The sequence below is a fragment of the Nilaparvata lugens genome, chromosome 2 (genome assembly GCF_014356525.2).
Source record: "Nilaparvata lugens isolate BPH chromosome 2, ASM1435652v1, whole genome shotgun sequence".
Lineage (NCBI taxonomy): Eukaryota > Metazoa > Arthropoda > Insecta > Hemiptera > Delphacidae > Nilaparvata > Nilaparvata lugens.
Genome location: NC_052505.1, coordinates 58,888,160 through 58,907,579, shown reverse-complemented (window position 1 = coordinate 58,907,579; position 19,420 = coordinate 58,888,160).

The following is a 19,420-nucleotide window of genomic DNA, read 5'->3' as shown; positions in this document are numbered from 1 at the left end:
TCAATCACCAGGAATACTATAAATCTATGAACGACCAGTAAGCCATTAATTTTGAGTAGTTCAATTACTTCCATTATGGACACTGGATACATTATGGACAATCAATACATATGAAAGCTACCGTACAGAATAACAAATGTTTGATTGCAGTTACCCCGACTACTGTATTATGAATAACCATTCGGATCAAATATAAGGAATTACTCGCATCTCTCATCAACTCGTAGTTTTTATTCACAAAATATTAACAAAAAATATATATATTGAGTTATATTCCATAAACTCACGTCTAGTACTCAAGTTTGTCTTTTTCTGGCCGTGCTACAAATAAATTTAGGTATATATTTGACATTTTGTTTCTGTAATCTTGTTGTCTACTAAGAAAGTTTTCAATGTGATTTTTGATTACAATAAGATTTGAATTTGAAAAAAGAACTATCAACAAACTCCTAACCAAAGAAAACCTTTGTGCTCTGTTCTAATCGGAGTGTATGAGAGTCCATATACAGCTGATAGAAGGCGCAAACCGAACTGGCCAAGCATACAACGATGGAACAAACACGTGGTAAGCTCGCGCTCTCAATCAACGCAAAATCAATTCGATCAGCTAATTGATGAAATTGTTTTAAGCTTGCCAATGATTACAACATATGTTAGAATATGATGTGTCAATTTTCTCAGTTCCATATGGAGTTCACCTTACCATAAGCTTACTTAATAGGATCCTTTTTCATCCTTTGAAATCCTTAGAGGCAAAATATCTCAAAATCCGTTCTTAGTGCGCATCTAGCATGTTTGAAGAATATTTGTGCAAAGTTTTAAGTCTGTAGGAGAATTAATTTGAGCTGTAGTGTGATTTTACATCAACATTTTCGAAAAGTGCCCTCTCCTGAACCCCCCTGTGCTCCTGATCGGAATTTTTCTGCATAGATCAGATTTTTTTTTGTACCTGAAAGAAAAAGTTCCTCATGACTTTGCTGTGCAATGAACGGTTGAAAAGTGAAATTTTTGGGGGGCCCAGCTCTCTCAGGGGGGGGGGGCAGATTTCTGAAAATCCTTTTGTAGTGGATGTTTTGAGGCTACAATGAACAATTGTGCGAAATTTCAAGTTTATAGTCTTAGTAGTTTGGGCTGTGGTGTGATTTCAGTTTTTCGGGGCTCAGCCTTTTAGATATAGGTAGAAGAAGAAGAAGAAAGAAGAAGAAGAAGAAGAAGAGAAAGAAGAAGAGGAAGAAGGAGAAGAGGAGTAAGAAGAAGAAAAAGAAGAAGAAGAGAAAGAAGGAGAAGAGGAGTAAGAAGAAGAAGCAGAAGAAGAAGAAGAAGAAGAGAAAGAAGGAGAAGAGGAGTAAGAAGAAGCAGAAGAAGAAGAAAAATAAGAAGAAGAAGAAGAAGCAGAAGAAGAAAAAGAAGAAGAAGAAAAAGGGAGAAGAAGATAGATTATTATGTTGCTTTGGCATGTGATCTGTATAAATGTCCTGTAACAACTAAAGGTGCGTCCACACATGCCGAACCGAACCTCGAACCGCGCTGCAAACCGTGCATTCCTCCGAACATCTTGCCTTTCAAGAAACATGAGCATAATGTTTCATAAAGTTAAAAATCAGCTGTACCGTATCATTCGCCGTACCGCACTTTGAACCATTCGCCGTGCCGCTTGCCTCTGTTCTAACTGCTCGCCTCACCTCACTCCGAACGCTGAACTTTTCAGCCAATCAGAGCCCTCGATTACAATTCGCCGTGCAGCTCGCTCCACAATATTTTGGCTATCCATCACAAGTGGAAAACATGCGAACATGAATACAGAAGTATGGGCAATTTTTTATTTGATTAAATTCATGTTTTGAAGAATTCATTGTTACGAATGATAAATTGATAGGAGCTTATAAATATTTTCTAATTCAAATGAAATAACTATAAAAAAAATAATGATTGGATGAATACCAATATTGAATTATTGTTGACCAAGAACTCAGTACATCGACAATTCTTTCAACTAATTCTGTATTGATAAAATTATAATCATTTTCTCTATTTAATTTCATCAACTAACTGAAAAAAGTACTTCAATTTTCATGAATTTATTAATAGAATTTTATAAATCTAAAGTGTAGGTCATATCTAAATTCACAAAGAGTTCGATTCTTGTTGGCAAGATAGATCTTATTCAATGCAGAAATCATTGTTATTTCACTAAAAGATAGGATAAGTTGAATAGTTCTCTTTCAGGGGGAGTTTTGACAACCCACAAAACTCATTTTTCATTTGAAGAAATAATATCAAAAAGGTGCATAGGACCTTATTTTTTTGTTCAGCTTGCCAAAATACCCCTCATTTCAATATTAAAATTTTTGACTGACTGTACAATGAGTCAATCATCTATCAGGGCTCGAATAATTTTGGGACTGTAAATTAAATAGAAATGGGAGAGAATAATTTATTTATGCGAGAATATCAGCACCTTTATTCAACGCCATATTAACTGCATGCGTTTTCATATTGCCGATACAGCATTGATAAAACTGTAGACTTTTATTTTAGCAGTCTCAAAATTTTTTTCTAGCTGAAAAATTAATAATACATGCCACGTGTAAGCTTATACATTGCATCAGGAAAACGAAGTTCAAAACTATGGTTTTCCTAAACATATGTTTTTGAGATAATTTCTTTGATGCAGCTGTTTCACATTCACCATTATAAATTATGCAGAGTTTGTGAAAATAAAAATATTTATTGATCACCAAAACAATACTATTATTATATTAATGATGATAATTGATTATTAAAACAATACTTTTATTATATCAATAATAATAATATTATTATTAAACATATTTATTAATTATCAGAACAATATTTTTGAGGTTGAGTGGAATCAGGTAGAAAGCAATAATAGAACAGATGTTCTTCTTTGAATTTCTATCATATTATTTTGTTATTTCCAATGATTACAACATATGTTAGAATATCACATGTCAATAAATAAATTATCTCATTTCCATATGGCACTCACCTTACCATGTTCATAACCTTACTTAATAGGATCCTTTTTCATCCTTTGAAACCCTTAGAGGCAAAATATCTCAAAATCCGTTCTTAGTGCGCGTCTAGCATGTTTGAAGAATATTTGTGCAAAGTTTCAAGTCTGTAGGACAATTAGTTTGAGCTGTAGTGTGATTTTACATCAAAATTCTCGAAAAATGCCCTCTCCTGGACCCCCCTGTGCTCCTGATCGAAATTTTTTTGCATAGATCTATTTTTTTTCGTAGCTGAACAAAAAAGTTTCTCTTGACTTTGCTGTGCAATGAGCGGTTAAAAAGTACAAAATTTTGGGGGGGGGCCCCAGCTCCCTCAGGGGGGCAAATTTCTGAAAATCCTTTCTTGCTTAATGTTTTCAGGCTACCATAAACAATTGTGCGAAATTTCAAGTTTTTAGGCTCAGTAGTTTGGGCTGTGGTGTGATTTCAGTCTGTCGGGGCTTAGCCTTTTATAAGTATATAGAGATAGAGATAGAGATTATGGGTAATTATAGAATCAGTATCCATGATATATTTTTTCGTATTTTATTTTATCAGCCTCGATATTGCAGAGCTTGATATATAATTCGTCACCCGCCAAAATTCGTATTAAATGCTTGGTCCCGTAAGCTACAAATTATAGAGGTTCTACTGTGTTGAATGTAGTCTAGGCCTACTGGAGGGTTAATTACTCGAACATTGAGAATTTTTAATATAATAAATTTTTTCAGTATTGCTATTAATTTTGAATGTCATTTTCAATACTGGAAGATATACAGTTATCGTTTCCCAAAATAGCGGGAAAATGTTATTTTTTCATGATAATATTCTGATGATTGATTTTTCTACGTTTCAACGACGGGATTTGCTTTTGTCTGTATATGTACGTTGGCATGTTTGTAAATCAGCTTTTGATGATTACAGCTTGGCACTGCTCTCGGTTTTATTCATAACAGGTAATATTGTCATCGTCAATACACGCCAATCAGTCATTGGCTGTTTCAACACTTACCGATTTCTCGTCACGGTACCTGTTTCTTTTTCCCGATGTCCGAAGGGCTAATTGGGGTTACATATTGACAATGAGATCTGTTTATAAATACTGTACGAGCTCTACTGTTCACAGAACTACTAGCTACAAGTATCCAACTACAGAATTCGAAAATAGACATTTCATTTTACTTATGGAAGACACCCACCCATATCGATCTACTTCACGTCTATAAAGATAACAATATCAAAGAAACATAGTTGAAAGTACAAAGGCATAGAGATGGAAATTTAGAAGTAAATGAATTGTTATAATTCAATTACTCAGGTATATTAAAACTGACTACTTTAGCATTTACCTGATTAATATTACCGCAATCATTATGTTTCAAATTCAAATTTGCGTTGCGTTGCTGTCACTCGGCTGCTCTCTGCACCTATTTTCTCGAATCATGCGATAACTTCAAAAACATGACGTCAACAAACTTGGTGAATCAACACATCTGTCTCGTTTTCAACTGACAATGGCATACTCTCTCGATCAGCTGTTTTCAACTGACAATGGCAAACTCTCTCGATCAGCTGTTTTCAAGTGACGATGAAAAACTCTCTTGATCAACTGTTTTCAACTGACGACGGAAAACTCTCTCAGTCAGCTGCTACTTGGTTGATGAATATTATTACCCAATCATTTTTAAGTTCCCTCAGTGAGTTATCCTAAACAAGAGTCCTAATCCAAAAAATGATGATTTTCGTATCACAAACACACTATATTTCAAACTATATACTATACGAGCAGGGCACCCGTACTTTGCTACGGGAATTTGAAAGATAAAATTATTTTTGTGAAACATTTATAATCTAAATCCTACCAAAATTGTTATAATCGTTTTTGAGATTAGGCCACAACTTGGCATGAAAATTATTGAGTCAAATCATTCAAATAATTTAATTGATGTGTTGGAAGTGCTCTGTAGAAGAGTATCTAATTGCAACGAATTCTGATATGGGGCGGGGCTTAAGAGTCGCCCTCGACTTTATTCATTGGCTTTATTCATTGGCAATTAATATTTCCCGTTGACAGTTATCAAATTAGCAGTGATCATGTTATTTTTGCTTTGGAAATTGAAGATTAAATTCCAAATTAGGTTGATTCGGAATTTGATGACATGGATCTCTTGCTTATTCTGGAATTTTTGGCATAGCTTGTCGCTTACTTCTCGTTTCACTCATCCAAATGTGTAAGAGCAGCCAATCCACTGATTCTTTCTTCCATGGAAGTCCATTCGTAAATAAGAGTCCATTCATAATAGTATAGCATTTATTGTGGCTGATTCCACTTGTCCTAAACTCTACAATCATAAATATTAAAGAGTGATCATTTTAATGTGAATTTGCATAAATCTGAATAGAGTTTATTCAATCGCTTTGATTATTGACTACCATTATATATGATTTCTTTCTTTGATCTCAGCTTGAAACCAAAAGCTTAGGGATGGAAATTTGGATGTAAACTAACATGTAACTCAATTTAATTTCTATCTGCATTGACAACTTTAGAATTCACTTGTGATATATCAATATCAATAGGTTTGTCTTGTGTCATAATAACATCATGAAAGGAAATAGGAGCAGCTGATGGAATATCATGTTTTTATTATTTAGTTTTTAGCTGATTTTGAAACATGAAAATATCAGGCCCAGTAGCACAAAAGCATGTTCAATTTCAAACTGGATTAAATTTCATGATAATTAATCAGAGCAGGTTTTTTTTTTGATAGAAGGCTTCTCTGATTGGTTCTCTTGATATTTAGTCCAGATTATGTATTAACAGACAGTGCAACTGTCTCTCTCAAAGCCATGGCTGCGTACAATCGTAGAGCAACAGAGGAACCAATACAACAGAAGCTGAAGAAATTAGTCGCATTTCTATCACCTCGAAATGTACAGTACATTCAACTACCATATGTTTGGAGAGATCGATGTTGAATTTCTTTTGCTATCATCCGGTCACTTCCCAAACCTATTCTTCCAGATGTTCCATGAATACTGCAATGTTTTTAAATGAGGTCGCCAAATTTGGTAACTCAACTACAGCTATTATAATGTTTTTCATTTGCTCACACTTTCTTCCGTTTTTATAATCATAGAGAAACAATAGCATAAGTGAAGCAAGATAGAGATAGAGAAACAATAGCATAAGTAGATATCCCATGCAATAGGGCGTTAATGTAGCAGCTTTTACTGTTATCTCAAGCTGATAGTCCACGTAGTTCTACCCTGTGAAGCTTTATGACGCTGGTAGTCTCTCATATTGTGCCGTTCATACACTCTTACCCGGTCAAAACAGTAAAAATCAACAATAATTGACAGTAATCGGCTTGGGATAACAGTAGAAGTTGCGACATAAACGCCCCATACCATTAGATATCTACTTACGCTATTGTTTAAGTATGGTATAATTGACTTCAAATGATTATGATTTCATTAAATGAGAGCTTATTTCACATAATAATAACAGCTGGCATCAAAAGCAGAAATGTCAAACATGATTGAAATTGAAACAATAGCGATCATTAACATTTTTTTCTTCATCTGATCTAAAGTAACCAGATTATGGTAAGATTCATATCAATGTGTCAGCATTGTTTGAAAGGGGAGCATTGATGCTATTAATGAGGAATACTGACAGTCAACGAACTGTTATACATATTCTCCAATATTTTAATCAAAAGCTTCCTTATATTTTGTGCCGAGCACTATTTTTAATTCAGGCCTTTTCCCAAGTTATAATAGTAAATTTAATACGCAATAGACCAGAGCCATTATTGTGAGTTAGCGAAATAAATTATTTTCTCTCTCTATTATGAGCGGCCATGACTTCGAGTTTCCCATGATAGATATTTAAAAATTGTTGCTCCGAGTCGTCGAGGAATGTAGATTATGGAATTATCTCTAAAACGTAGCCTTCCTGTCGTGACATGGAGTGCGATAAGCTGGAAAACAGCAAGCATTGAAATTATAACAAACTACCGATTTTGCAGTTACTATTTGGTCCAAAGGCTCTAGAAGCCACGCGACGATTGGTCAAATTGATTCCCATCGCCCAATAGGAGACCTGTTTCTAAATACAGTAGTGGGGCGATTCCCCAGCCGCGAGACCAGATTACGTTTCAGAGGACACTTTGCTAGGAGCACTACGAGAGTAAAGATGTAGTCATTATGTTTCGCCCTTTTTGGGCAGGTTTACAAGTTTATATCATTAGTTAATGTAGGAGCTAGTTTTATTTTTATTGAAGTTTAAATTTTCTAGTAGTGCCATGTCCTGAAAAGTTTAATTGTGTTTCTTCATCATGTACGAATAATTGTTTCTTCAAATAACCGCTAAGGTACATAAAATAAGGTTAAAATTTAATTTAGGGAATTTAATTGATTGAAACTTCCATAAGAGTATTGTATTAACAAAGCCTGTTATTTTTCAAGTTAATAATATTGATTGAGAATGATCCTTTTGATTTTATTAGTGATGGAAGATAATTATAAATTTTTTTCTAAAGAAGTATAGAAAGTTTTCAGTTACATTACATAATTTGAGTTATTGTTTCTGGAGATATATTATCGTAGAGTATTGCTGAAAGTCAGGAAGATAGCCTTTAAATTGGAATGAAATTTTTAAGATTATGTTCATATTGAGTTTATGAGATTTTATAATTTTATATTTTTCAGACTCTGTTTTCTTATGTCATTAAGGCTTTCGAATGATTTAGTAAATTTTTATGATAGAAATCTTAATAGACGAAGAAGAAAGTTTTTCTTTTCCATGAAATTAATATTAATGAATGTTCAAATTTCAATACAATTTAAATTATTTTCTTTGTGTCTACTAATTTTATTTAATTAAAGGTAAAAACTATCTACAAGATGAATCTTATAGGGCAAACATTATTTTTACCTTAAAGTGGAATTTTCAATATTTTTTTTCTTTTATTGTGTTATAAAGTGTCTTGTTTTGTTCTGTGATAAATTCATAATTCTAGTTGATACTCGTTTTTGGACTTGTATTTGTAGGTAAATCAAATCATAAACTCTGGACTGTTCATTTCAAATTAAGGTTCTGAGCAGTTTTGGGCGAATGTCCGTTGTTTACACTTGGATTGCGTCCTATAGTTCATAAATAATAAATAAAATAAATGTTGGCTAGCGCACAAGTTTCTAACAATACTAGTCGAGCTACTATATGAAAAATTATATTCGATTTCGCGAACCAAACGAAAAATATCATATAAGTTAGCATCATTTCAATCTGAATGATTCCTTTTCTAAGAGTATTATATCAATTTATATAAAAGTTAACATCATAATTAATGAAGTATTCATTTTCTAAAAGCATTATATTAATTTATTACGGGTGTTTTCATAAATGTTGCATTGTATATTAATGACACTCTGGCAAGTAAATTCGTTTTAATTGAATCTGTTAAATTTTGAGAATGAAATCAGAACGTCAAGATAAAATCTAAATTAAATAACAGAATAAACTCCTGTTTTAGCTTTTGATGAATTGTAGGAAGAGTTAGAAATTAATGCTGTAATACATTTATTTACAGCGGTTCATGTGTGTCCTCAAACCAACTTCATGTACCACCCCTTTGGTTCCGCAACTTTATGTAACACCGCTTCAAGACACCCGTTCAGACGACAGGTCTAGGGACGTAAGAGGACGTCACCGTCAAGCAAAATTCAACCGGTAAAAGTTCACCGCCAAAAACAAGGTACTGTAACCCCGACGATAAAGCAACGTACAGACCAACGAAAGTGCAGTGTCAATCAAAAGTGGGGATTCAAAATTATTATGAAATGGGTTATATGGGTTACTATCGACGAAATTTGGGTTCAACGGGCTTTTCTTTCTTGAGTAATTTCAAGTTGAAATTAATTTGTTATTGTATGACTGATATTGTTTGGTTTTGTGACGTATTGCTATCTAAACAAGGGATAGTAATGCGCCTCCAAATCAGATGAAGAATGTCAACAAAGTAACATGAAATTGTTGTTTCTGTTGTTCGATTTTAGTTGCCAATGTTTATTGAAGCTGTTTGTATTTTACAATTATTTCAAATTGTAGTGTTATTCTATAGTAGAAACCTATTAAATCAGGCTTGGCAAGATTAATTGAAGTTTTCTTGACTCTAGCCCGTTCACCTGCATGAATTAGGTATAGACTCAGGTGTTTTCTAGATGTGTCGGTCTATTTCTAAATTCTAAATTTTATTCAAAATTGTCTTCTTCATCATCTTCAAAAAGGTCAGGCACAATTTTCTTTGGTAAAACAATCAATGTTTGGGAATAATTGATTCATGGGAAAAGCGCCTTACTTCTATGCAAGATATTTACAGATTAGAAAAAGCAACAACAACTATTTGGCCGTTTATAAATAACCCCTTTCTTTCGACCAAGTTGAATTTTGGCCGGATTTCTTCATTCTTCACAAACAGATTCCACAACAGACACTTCTGAAGTTTTTAAAATACCCCTTTAAGCAGTTTTCGCGATCTGTCAGATATACAAAGAAAATAGTAGTAGAATAGGATTAATTAATAGAAGCAACTCCCGTCATGAAAGTTTGTTTTATGAAAAATGAAAATTATCGATACTCTCAGGAATAGCTCTGATTGAAGCAGCAGTGCCCAATCAATTATTTGTTTTCGATAAATGCATTTTAATTAATTCTTCAACTTGGTGCCAACCTAATGAAATAATCTCAACTTAATGCCAACATGACAAAATTATTAATTGGTCGCCAGTTATCAACTGTTTCGAATAGGTACTCTCTCTAGATTATAGTTCTATAGTAACATATGATATGGACATTTCAACTATAATTAAGAGATAGGGAGAAAAAGAATATACATGCTAAGAGGCGAACTTTAAACCCTTTAAAACCACCCTTAGAGTTGAAATATCGCCAAAAGATTTCTTAGTGAGCACCTAGTACGTATAAGGAAGGAATATTCTAAGTTTTGCTGCAATCCATCCAGTAGTTTTCCAGTAACCGTGATCAGTGAGTCAGTGACATAAGAATTTTATAAGTATAGATTTCAAACTTAATCAAAATCGTTAGAGCCGTTTTCGATTTCCATCAGACATACAAACAAACTAACAAACAGAAATTGAATACGATGATAAATACGTCCATAGTAACATCCATATGGGAACGTCTGTTACAGTAGACTGCACAAAACTAATCCGATGTTAGTTGGAAGAGCTGAGTACCTCCTCACCCCTTACCCTAAACTTTGCCAATTCTTCAGGTGTACTGTATTATGTAAATATCAATATTAATTCTTACTTATAATCAGCTGTCTAGGGGGCCTAGGCCCCCCTCAAGGATCAGATAAATGATGAAAATGCGGGTCTATCTACACGAATCCTTAGAGTCTCATAATGATTTAATACTTTTCTTTATCAGCAGTAGTATAATTCCTTCTACAATATCAACAATGTAGCAAAATTTCCTTGAAAGTATGGATACGGGTACAGAGTAATAAATAATATATTTTCCTCTGTGGTATAATTTGAATACAGAATGGGTACACTTATTGATCAGAGCACAATAAGTGAGTTATTCAATAAATTTCAATGTGAGAATTAACAAGTTGCAAGATGTCACAGTGAAAGCAAAAGAAAGGGCACAATCAGACAATTAAAAATGTTACATAACGTACCAAGAGTTGTTGAGAATTATGGGAACAGCTTGATGTATCTTTAGCTTTCTAACTGAAAGCTATTTTCCAATAATTAGAATATGATTCCCAATGAAATTGTTGAAATTGTCATTGTAAAAGAAAAATTTATCTTTTTCCATGATTTTTAAGAAATCTGTTTCAGTGTATTCCTACTTTAGGGCCTCTCTGTAGACCCATATTTCTAATAAATATTTCATGATTGAATCCAATAACTAATAATGTATATGTTTGTACTGATACTTCAACCACATGTGTATAAAATTGGAAAAAATGAAGCATATAATAACATCTTCGAATGTAACATTTATGGGAAAAACCCAGGTCCCTCTATCCCTTGGGGTATTCCCCCCCCCCAAAAAAAAAACCTCTTGGTTTTTGCCCCCCCCCCTCATAGCAGTTTGGTGAAATGGCACCACTGAAGTTGAATGAAATAAACTTCAATTATTGTATGGTAATTGTATGGCAAGATTACGATACTTATGAGCTCTACTTAGAAATGGATTGTGAAACAAGATAATTGTACTGGAATGTAATAAACTGTGATATATTCATAATTATATAAAAGCAATTAAGCCATTCATTTCAATCATTGAGAGAAAAACCAATAAGATGCTCATAATATCTTCTCAAATCTTAATACATTAACAATACACTACCGGTAATTCAGGAGTAAATACCGATGTGGTCGATTACAATGAACATTAAATGAAATGGTTGTTTTCTTCTAAATGTCTATACTTGAGCATTCTGTTAAATTCGAACAGAGATCACTTTTACGGAGTTTTCTCAGAATATGCAGCAATCACTAAGGAATCTCCAATACATAACTCAATAATCCAGGAAAAGAGTCATCTAAAATTGAAACTATTAGTGCAATATTGCTAAATTATTGGTTTTTTCAGAAAATTATTAATACCATAAATATCTCTTATTTAAATGATAAGTTATGAAGTTCCAAATATTATAATAATTTCCGCATTTCCATTTAACTTTTTTTTATATTTGAATCGCTTCATTTGGGTCACTCGTTGTTTAGCCGAATATAGTATTTAATAGTATTATTCAGGTATATATGTATCACATAAATCTCTCTCAGCAGCTACTATATAAACGCTCAAAATAGGTTGCTAGGGAACGATAGTGATAAGAATATGTGATGAATAATCTATCTTGTTCTAGGCGAGCAATATTTCTGTATTACAGATATCCAAAAACTTCAACACTAAAATGTGATTATCTTTGAAACAGTTTGATATATTGATGAGCGATTTCCACCATTCATTGTCTCTTGAAATTCTTTATTTGAATCTTGTATTAAAACCTTCCCATAGAAAATTTTTGATTCAATGTGGCGGAACGAAGATGGCAGACCAAAATTTTGAAGCTACCTACAGAATTTTTTTCAATTTGAATAGGAATACCAGTGGAGCCCACTGTTAAATTATCTTTGGAAAAGGAACATTAAGCTGTTTTCCTATTAATATTACGCTGTAGGCCTACGTGAATCCATAGAACTTTATAGGTTTCTCCATATGGGTAAATGATTCAGAGTCAGAATTCAAATTTTGTTAAATCAATAATATCAACGACATAGCAACTGCCATCACAATATATTTGTATCATTAATATTACGCGTATGCTACTGAAGGATAATAGTCAGGCAGACACACAGGAGTAAGTTATTTTGTCTCATGCAGTACTTTCAATGTTACTTTTATATGCTGAAAAAGGACGAAGAAGTGAGTAAAATATTTTGTTGTTCAACGAACTTGACCTGTGTAATAAATAGAGACCATTGAAGAGCTAGAATGATGGCTTTTATTGACTAAAATAAACTGAGATAAAATAACAAACTTTCTGATGATTTAGAATAATTCAAACAACTGATTCATGACATATGATTATCATATCATTCTTCCCTCCCAGTAGTGGAACCTACCGGAGCCAATCTACGAATGTTGACAGAAACTTCTCTTCCATCAGAAAGTCTTACTTGAGCGACATGAGGGTTCAAATGAATAATTTCTACCTTTTCAACTTCAGGATCATGCTTACTGCGTCTTACAAAGGTCTTCATCCATGCCTCCTTGGCGTTGATCAGCCAGGATGGCACGTTTGTCATAGACGTGGGATTACGAGGATGAATGAACATTCGCTCGTGAGGTGTGCAATTGATGGTCGTGCAGAGAAGCGAGCGAATGCTGCTTGGTGATTCTAAGAGTACCTTTTCCCAGTGAGAAGTATCCATGTTCCTGGACCGTAGGGCTAAACGAATTTTCTTCCAAATTATTCCATTGTAGCGTTCCACCTGTCCATTACCTTGAGGGTTGTAAGGTGTTGTGGAACTGGTAGCTACACCCTTGGACATTATGTAATCTTTGACATCTTTTGATAGAAAACTGGTCCCTCTATCAGTGTGTATGAATGAAGGATAGCCGTATGTGGTGAATAAGTCATTGAGATTTTGAATGACTGTTTCTGATGACATGTCTCGACAGGGATAGGCAAAGGGAAATCTCGAATATTCATCCACAATAGTGAGGATGTACTTGTTTCTAGTTGATGATGGCAGGGGTCCTTTGAAGTCAATGTTGATCCTTTCAAAAGGCCGAGTTGCTTTTATCAATTTTCCTTTGAAACAGTTGAATCTTGGCTTCAGCTCTGAGCAGATCTTGCATTCCATGCAGACTTCTCTGATGTCATCTACCGAGTATGGAAGGTTATGAGCTTTAGTCCAGTGAAAAAATCTTGTGATGCCGGGGTGGCAGAGGTCTTGATGATATTTTATCAAGTCTTGTTTTGATGTGATACATCCCATTATCACACATGCTCGAGAAAGAGCGTCAGCAGTTATGTTCTCTTTTCCAGGTCGGTAAATGATCTCATAGGTGTATTGAGATAGCTCAAGGCGCCACCTCATGATTTTTTCGTTCTCACCTTGCCTCTTGCCGCGCTACTGAACATGAATGAAACAGATTTTTGATCAGTAATAAGTTGAAAGAAACGACCAGATAAGTAATGACGCCACTTCCTAATAGATTCTACAATGGCATATGCCTCTTTTTCAACTGATGAGTGTCGTTTTTCACTTTCGTTTAGCATTCGTGAAAAGTATGCAACAGGACGTTCATTGTAAGATAGTGTTGCTGCTATGCAGAAATCTGAGGCATCAGTCTCTACAGTGAGAATGCCTCCTTCATCAAAAACATGTATTACAGCTGCAGCTACTACTTTTTTAAGATCTTCAAAAGCTGCAAGGGCCTTTCCTTGAAGAGGGAAGAGCGTACAGTGTGCCAAGGCATGAATTTTACTTGAAAAATTTTGTATCCATCGAGAGTAATGTGCGAAGAGGCCCACAGTTCTCTGAAGAGTTTTGGGATTAGGAGGTGGGGGCATATTAAGTGGAGGCTCAAGGCGTTCGGGATCTGGACGTAATGATTTGTTTCCAACTAAAAATCCTAGGAAACGTATCTCCTTTTGACAGAATTTACTCTTCTCCTTGTTTATAGTAAGTGAGTTATTTGAAGCTGCTGCAAGAAACCGTTCAAGATTAGTGTCATGTTCTTCTTTTGAATTTCCACAAATTATGACGTCATCTAAATAAGCATAGGTATCAAATAATTTCTCTTTTTGTATGAGTGAATCAATTACTCTTTGGAAAGCTGAAACACCATTAGTGACACCAAAAGGAATACGACAGAACTGATAAAGTTTCCCACATGCTTCAAATCCTGTGTATTGCCTTTCTTCAAGTAAGATTGGTACTTGGTGATATGCGGATTTCAGATCTACAGTACTATACCAGGAATACTGAGCTACTTTGCGAACTAAATCTTCCATATTTGGAATGGGATAGGCGTCCAATTCAGTGAATTTGTTTATAGTTCTAGAATAATCTATAACCATCCTTTTTTTTCGGTTATCGGGTTTAACAACAAATGCTTGGGCACGCCAAGGTGTGTGGCTTTCTTCTATTATGCCATCTTCCAGTAATTGTTGAATTTCATTGGGAATAAAATCTTCATCATCTTTTGATAATTTGCGAGATTTGATTGTAATTGGGTTTTAGATGTTGAAAAAGGGAGCAAGGAGGAATTTTTGCTTGAGTTATTCCGCAAATAGTAAGAGGTGGCTTATTACCTCCAAATGGTATTTCTATACTGGAGAAATTGTTCATAAATTCGTGCCCAAGAATAATATTTTCACAGAGGTCTTGCATAAGCATTAAGGTTGTGTTTGTATAACTTTCTCCCTAAACTGTTAAATTCACGTTAACTTTGCCTCGGATTTGTGGTGTGAAGCGTTTTGAGCCTGAAGTTACTTTTCCTATCTCTGGTATAACTTCTAACTTCAGTTTTTTTGCATAGTTATCGTCAATAAAGTTGCCAGTTGCTCCAGTATCGATCAGTGCTTGACTTTCAGTTCCGTTTATGGTAATAGGAATAATAACCTTTGAAAGACATTTTTCGGCTTGCACTGAAGGTGTTAGTAATATCGAATTACTAAACTCTCTTTTTTTCTCTAATACGGAAGATTTTGAGTTACATACCCGAGCAAAGTGTCCCTTCTTACCACACTTCTTGCAGAATTCGTTTTTAGCTGGGCAACATAGTCGAGAATGTTTTTTGTTGCCACAAAAAAAGCATGCTTGTCCACTAATACTAACAGCTGATAATGAGGAGTCTGAAGTGTTTTTTTGATTAGGAATTAGATTTGATGCATTTTCTGCATCTTTGCAAGCATTAAGCTCAAATGGGGGATTAGATTCATTGTAGCATTGTGATTGATCTTTTGCAGACTCAAAAGCTCTTGCACGATTAAGAGTTTCATGCAAAGACATATCTGGGCTTTCTAAAATTCGTTGGCGGATTTCGGATGAATATAAACCTGCAATCATTGCTTCTTTTATGTGCTCCTCTCGATTCTCTGTAGCAGAGATCGCTGTAAAATTACATTCTAGGCTGAGTTCTTTCAGTTTTAGGAAAAAATTATCGATGGACTCACCTTGTTTTTGTTTTCTTATAGAGAGAAGGTACCTTGTAAAGATTTCTCTTTTCTTCTTGATAAATATGCCTTCAAGGATGGAGATACTTTCCTCGAATGTAGTACAATCTATTATCAATTTGTAATTTTCAGCTGACAGCAAGGTAACTGAGATATCCAATTTCGTATCTTCAGTGTAATAGTTTCCTTTCAAGTAGGCATCCAGCATTCTTTTCCAGTGTCTCCATTCCATTGGTGCACTAGGAGAATCTGGATCCACACTTAGACATTTTGGTTTGAGAATTTTCCCAATTGATTCAGAGTTGAAAGATGTATCAACGGGTTCATTTCGAGATAATTCGGTAGGCTTATCCTGATTCCGTGATGGAGATTCAACATTATTTCGATTCCGGGTTTTTCTCTTTGGCATTTTGATTACCGGTACTTATTTTAGTCAATAAAATTGTAATAAATAGAGACCATTGAAGAGCTAGAATAATGGCTTTTATTGACTAAAATAAACTGAGATAAAATAACAAACTTTCTGATGATTTAGAATAATTCAAACAACTGATTCATGACATATGATTATCATATAAACCTGTAAAAAGGTTCAAAGAGTGCGTGTTCAAAATTTGAAGCTGATCGATCAACTCTTCCTAAAGTTATTGTAGTGCATTTAAACAAACAAGCAAACCCACAGACTGACAACAACTTTGAACTTGCGTGAAAAGTAAGAACTTGCTAACGCTCGTTCAACAAATATTATTGAGAGAACAACGGGCGGTATTATCAAGTTGGGAGCACATAACTTGAAGGAGTCAAATTATTTCAGTGAAGGGGATTGTGTATTTTAGAAGAGAGTGTGTCTCTGAGGGATATAGGCCTATAGTGAGAAAGTGAAGAAGTGAGGATTTAATTGAATTGCAGTTTTAGTTTTTTTTGCACGGCCGGCCCTCTCTCACATTCAACCATCAACCCTCCAATACGATGCTACATCAACTATATTATACAATTCTACTCGGTGTAATGGGAGAATATTATAATATTATATTATAATATATTATAATATAATAATCACAATATTACAAGCAAGAGTTGATAGTATTGAATATTATTGACACAAAAAAATTTACAATTCACAATATTAAAAGCAAGAGTTGATAGTATTAAATATTATTGACACAGAAAAATTTACAAATCTAGGCATGGGAAAGTCAAATTCAAGATAGGTTGACGATAATTATGTCTGAAGCATTGTATGAAATAATAACAAAACCCTGAGGGGTTTTGAAGAAAGGAGAGCATTAGCACACAACCGGGTAAGAGAGAGAGTTGGAGAGAAAGAGAGAGAGAGAGAGAGATTGATTGATTGATTGAGTACTTTATTTATGTAGATTACAATATATACTGTCTTATACACTTATATACAATAGTTTACAATACAGCAAAATTATAGATGAATTTACATGATATAGACTAAGAAAATAATTATTGAACTGTATATGGTATGAAAAAGCAATTTGTAATATAATAACTATAGATAATAATTTTATTGTTATGCATCTACATAAATTGGCGGAGCTTTGGACATATCAATGTCCATTCTTCGGAAAGAATATTAAAAATATCCTCCCCACTAACTCTCTACCAAAACGTTAATTTCATTATTTAAACTAGGGATTTATTTATTAATGGAAATATTGTAAAAGTTTTAATCAATATGAATATTTAAGAGAAAAAAAACAGAAAATTGATAAAGTAAAATAATTATATAGGTAGATAAAATCAAATAATTGATTAATAAAATGAAGTAGGCTGAAAGTAGATCAGGCTAATCAACTTTCAGTAATATACAGCAGTATGCAGTGGATAATTGAAATAACATGAGTTTATTATATATATATATATATATATATATATATATATATTATATATATATATTATATATATATATTACGTTTTTGTGCCTGTTGTGGGTCCAGTAAAATTTCAACTCTTATGTAGTTCCCCGGGACCCCCCATTTTAAATTTGATCAGATAGTCACAAAATGAAACTATCATGTTATACCTGAAGAACTTGACTTGCTGAATGGTTATATTCCACTCAATTTATGATATATTCATCCATAATTAATCTAGATCCTTGTGAAGTTATTCACCTCATGATGGTCCTTTCTAACCTCCAAAGTGCTTATATAATTCTGCTATATAAAATCTACTCCTATGTTGGGTCTTGAGTGATTTGGCGCCAACATTGGAGTTGCATGCAAATTTTACTCCTCAAGAAGGTCCTTCAATATTATAATTGCTGCGTGAAATGTGCTCCTATGTTTGGTCCGCTGAGCTGTGTTGCCAATTCTCATATATAGTAAATAAATTTCACTCCTCATGAAGGTCCATCAAATGTTGCCATACTTCGTCTTTGTAATAATGATTCGAGATTTGTTTGAATCAACCAGCGACCGGCTCCGTGAGCTTGTATTGCACATAACTCAAAACATTTTGTAGAGCATTGTCAATAGACTAAGATTTTCATGTTGTCAGAATATGTAAAGGAAAAAAATTGTACAAGCACCGTTTTTTTATGCATTTAAAGTTGATTAATAAAGTTGATTTATTTATTTATTTGAGGTTGCATAATAAGTCAAGCATGCTCAATAAATGTAGAAATCTAGGAGATTACCCTGAAAATCCCAATGAGCTGTATCAGTTGAAAGGGAATTACCGAATTAAGAGCCATTTGCACAGTCAAAGCTTAAACTGAATTTAATCAGCTGGTGGCTTAAACTCAAAATGTAACACATTATAACAAACGAGACTTGATATGGATTTAATCCAGTTTAAGATGGAATTTTCGTTTAAACTGTCACTGTGCAAATGTCCCTTAGAGAGACAATAACAACTATAGAACAAGTACAGTTTTCATGAAAAGAAATTTTTCAAGTTCAAGATGACAGACAAAAAGCATTACATTAGGGAATTTTTGGGGATACAATGCATGTGTTCAGGAGCTGCAAGCTTCAGTGGGTGGCAAGGTCGGTGGATGCTAATGGTGTGAGCGACCATAAAGGTTTTAAACATCCCTTCTCTTAAGAATATAAAAAATGGGCTGTTAATATAAAAGAATTTGACTTTTGGGTATCTATCAATTATTGGAAATAAAAAAAAATGTTTTTGACTTTCTCATCAGAAATTAACCACACTAATCTTAAGGTATGAACATCTGAATAAAATTGGGGAATGGTCGTGAAATTCAAACTTATTTGCTGGAATAATATCAAGGTTTCGATTGTTAAAACTGAATGAAGACTTTTGGGCAGCATGCCAGGTCTTTGAATGAATTTTAATCACAATACCATCTTTACCGAACACTGCCTATTGTTATATTGATTTTAGAATTATTTCGTGTATCAATAAATTCAGTTTATTGCAGTGACATACACAAGAAAGTACAATAATGAAGGACTACTGGAATCATTAAAACATTGAATGCTACAAACTGTTACTACATTTACATTATAATGAGCAATGTACTCCAACATCTTCCAAGTATGACAATTATTCCTTATAGAATATTAGTGAGTCTGACTCCAATCTCTAGAATATTATCAAATTATCTGATATTAATTGATTTGTATACGAAGTATTCATCCATAGAAGTGTAGGTTCATTCCTTAACACAAG